Here is a 4406-nt window from a genome sequence, read left to right on the forward strand (position 1 = left end):
AAGATGAAATATCATCTACCTCTTCACTTTGGCAATAGCTACTTCCTAAAGGAAAGGGAAAAAGTGATTTTGTTACTTCTTTAAGTTAATTAAAAATGGGATTCTATCTTTAGATTAAAATTTTAAAGATCAAGAAAAGCTATGTTAAGATGAAATATGGTTACAAAAAAATCAACACAGAATGTCTAGTCAAAATTCTGAAAATAAAAAGGAAAAAACTACTGTGATTGGTTAAGGATTTCCAGTAGTTAAGATTCTCAAGAGGTATGGATAGTTCCACACAAATGTGTTCACATTTTAAGGCCTTAATACTAAATTTTCAAAAAGAAAACTATCACCTGTAAAAATGTATCAACTTAAAGTAATTTTATTAACAGCAGGTACCCTAGAACTTCCTCTTGAATTAGTCCACTGTCATTATCAAAAATAAGTTCATTCCCCCAAATTAACAGTAATTAGCCTGAGGTATTTTAAATGTGGCTCTAAAGTCTCAAACTCAATGGCATTCCCCTCCCAAAAATGGTCTTATTACCACTTTAGGCCCATAATCTCTATACTATTTACTACAATATATTCATCTAGAATATCAGAGGAAAAAAAGATCCTTGGACTTTTTGAAACAAACCCATCTCCATCCATTTTCATTAAAATAGCAGCCACATGAATTCTGAGTGTTATCTGGCCAGATCCACAAATGGTGTGTTTAAACTTCATTTACCAGTTTAATTATCAAAGCCTGGTGTGAATAAAATTCTGAGTATCACACTGTGGTACAAATAGGTTCAAATTTCTGAGGCTTTAAATGAGACTGAGAAACAGTTCATGAAATTTAATGTACTATGCCTTAACACATCTGTGAGGTAGTTAAGTAAACAGTACTACCCATTTTAATACATAGTAAACACAGGGCCAGAGATTTAGCTCAGTGGGTTCACCGCCTGCTGTGCAAGTGCAAGGACCTGAGTTCTATCCCTGGTACCAAACAAAACAAAACATAGTAAACAGAGAAATGGGTAAATGACATAGCTAAGCAATTAAGGATCAGAATAGACCATAGAGACTTAGGGCTTTCTCTCCAGTTATAATCCAAAACTATGAAATTTAACTTTTCTTCTTTTAAAAAAATGTTTCACACCATTTAGAGGTTTTGTGCTTTTACTTTTTGTTTTTCACTTGCTTATCAGATCTTCCAAAGTTGGCTCCTTTTCCTTCAATATGTTAAACTGGGCACAATAATCATTAGTCCAAGTTAAGTCTCTGCTTCTAACCTGAATTAGTACAAAATTAAGACATTACCTTGTGAGAACTAAAATTGCATTTAACATTTTTATTTTAGACCACAAACAACAAAAATAAGCAAACAAACAACCAAAAAAACATGAAATAGGCTCATCAAATGATGTAAAGTCATCCTTTCCAGGAAAGCGGAAGGTAGACCCTACCACAAAAAAAAGATGCTTAGTTAATAGATGTTACATTTAGAAGTACTCTAAAATAGTATCAGTTTAACTTCTGCAAATTCTAGGTTTTATTCACTTCCCTGTGGTAACCATAACCATGTAGTTAGGCTTCTTTATAATTAACTATCACCTAAAATATAAAAATCCATTAAGCTAACAATTATCAGATTTGGTCTTACTGGAAATTCTTAACCATAAGTTCATTTTTTTCTTTTAAATGATGAATTGTCTTAATATGTCACTGCATTTTTATAACACAAAAAAAATGAAAACCACAACTATGCTACTGACTTAAACCCACTCTACTACTAGCAGGAAAACTTTTGGTTACCCAAGAAAAAGTTAATTTTCATAGTTATACTCCAATTATTATATGATGCAAAGAACCAAATTGTAGCAATGAATGAACATGCTTCAGAGAATCTGTGCATTCAATGTATCTGACAGTAAAACTATAGTTAAAATGCTAGTTAAACAAATTGGTCTTTAAAATATCAATTCCTCTAAAAAAATTACTGAGTCTACCAAGAAAATACAAAAACATAAGGCTGTAAGTAAATAATAGTTGTGTTTAGGCTATTACAGTGCAGGTTATCCTCAAGGCCTCATATATCCTGCTTCACTGCTGCTTGCTGGGTTTTGCTCCTTCTTTGGGTCATAGTCTGGATCATTTTCCTCATCTTCTTCTTCCCCTTCCTCATCTGCTTCTTCACCTTCTTCATCATAATTATCATCATCATCATCAATAGCTTCTCCAGTGAAGTACAACACTGATCTTGGAATTATACGCTCATGTAAAAAGTGACCAATTTCAAAGTCTGCAGCAAGGATAGCTTCAGCAGCATCATCCAGATCTCCACTCTCAGGAACTTCAGGAGGAGCAAAAAAATTAAAGAAAAAATCATTGGAAACTGTTTTAGTCACAGTATGAATTGTCCCACATCCCTTATGTTTCTGCTTCTTTTTAATGGTTTTCAAAGTGACATTCTTTCCTTTTTTCCAATCTATTTGGCACCCTGTACAGACCATAATTTCTGATCCATCAAATGAAAAGGGATCAGAATCATCTGGTTCAGATCTCATCCTATATGTCTTTGTCAACATTTCATTTGTGAAATATTCATTGCGTTCAAAGTGAAATTCTAAGATAAAATTCATAGGCTGGCCAGCATCTGAGAACTTCACCTTTAATGTCCTTCAAATGCTTCAGAATAGGTTCATCATGTTCCTGAACCATGTCACTGAGCAAGTCAACATTCTTAAAAACAGTCAACCAAAATTCAGGAATTCCTTTAGGATCTTCTTTTTCTTCATCTTTTTTTTCATCTTCAATCTTGGCCTTTTCTTTCAGCTCCTCCAAAACTTCTTCTTCCTCATCTGGTTTCCTCTCACATTCTTCTTCGGTAGGTTCATAAATTGCATTAATGATCTCAAATCACTTATCAACTAGAGGTTGGTAGAGAACAGCAGACTTCCTTTCAAGATCATCAACTTCCTCATAGAATTTGGCTGCTATCTGTGCACATTTAACTTGAAGGTTTTTGAAAGCATTCACTCTTCTTTTAGCTACCCGAGGCAAGCTTTCAATGTATCCTGTTGGTGTGTCTACCAGACCATCAAGTCTTTCTTGAAGGGCTGCAAGAATCTGAGGATTTTGCATCATCTGAACAGTCAGCTGACGTGCTTTGATTTTTGTTTCTTCGCCAGTTTCTTCTTCTTCTACTTCTTCAACATTCTCCAAATCTTGATCAAGTTCTGATTGTTCTTTGTTGTCAGTGTCTGCCATGGTGTAAGAACTGCAAATATCAGCGGCTAGTTCAGGGAGTCAGGTGGCCGGAGCTGTGCAGGGTGTGACTAAAGGCGGCCGCGGTGGCAGGAGGACCAGGAGGCAGCACCACAAGCAGATGGCGCTAAAAAAGTCTATTCTTTAGTCTATCAATTTTGTCTCTCAATTTTATCATTTTTTCTTCTGATTATTTTGTGCTTAAATTTCTCTTTTTTTCAGGATTTAAATCATTCTTTTCTTAATTAAATTCTTTTATTGGCACATTGTAGGTATACAACACAATTACATTTCTCATGGGGAATTGTACCTTTACATGAGACATCTTGGTTCTTATCTTTTCACCATTCCTAGCCCTTCCTTCACCCCCTCCACCCTTCCCTATTTACAAATACTTTATTTCCATTTTTTCCATTTCTCATCATTTTTCCTTTCCCTTCTTTCCTTTCCCCTGACCCTCCCACTACCCCTACCCCTTTGCACCTTTTCTTCCTATTTTACATTATCAATTATTCATTCTAATCATTGGTACATTTTAGGTATACAATATAATGACATTCATCATTGGAAATTTGCAGCTTTACATAGTCTCTCTTGGTTCTTATTTTTCACCCTTGCCCAGCCCTCCCTTCAAACCCTCCAGTCCTCCCTATTTACAAAGATTTTGTTCCTATTTTTCCATTTTCTCATATTAATCCCATTCCTTTCAATCCTTTCCCCTAGCTCTCCCACTTCCTTCCCCTTTGCCCCTTTTCTTCCTATTTCACATTACCTATTATACATTTAGTCCTTATTAACACTTTCAGTCTCTCACACCAGAGAAACTATTCAGAATTTATTCATGTGTGTCCTATTTATTTCACTTAAGAGTATCGCCTCAATGTGCATCCACTTAGCTATAAATGTCTCTAATTTCTCATTTTTTATGGCTGAGTAGTACTCCATTTTATTAAAAAATCCCACATTTTCTTTATCCAGTCTCAACTTGATGGGCATTTGGGCTGCTTCCAAGTTTTAGCTATTACAAACTGTGCTGCTATGAACATGGGTGCACATATATCACTGTGGTATGATTCTTTTAATACTTTGGGGAAGATCCCCAGCAGGGGAATAGCGGGGTCAAATGTGACTTCCAGTCTTAGTTCTTTGAGGTAGCTCCATAC

At 35.3% G+C, this 4406-nt stretch overlaps 1 pseudogene; it reads right to left on the reverse strand.

Annotated features, from left to right (window-relative positions):
- Positions 1-1970: 1970 nt before the first annotated feature.
- LOC101710942 (nucleosome assembly protein 1-like 1 pseudogene) lies at positions 1971-3261 on the reverse strand (annotated as a pseudogene).
- Between the last annotated feature and the right edge of the window lie 1145 nt (positions 3262-4406).

This window comes from Heterocephalus glaber, unplaced genomic scaffold (genome assembly GCF_053883595.1).
Source record: "Heterocephalus glaber isolate CG9 unplaced genomic scaffold, H.glaber_assembly_v1.0 deba00000474, whole genome shotgun sequence".
In the NCBI taxonomy this organism is placed as follows: domain Eukaryota; kingdom Metazoa; phylum Chordata; class Mammalia; order Rodentia; family Bathyergidae; genus Heterocephalus; species Heterocephalus glaber.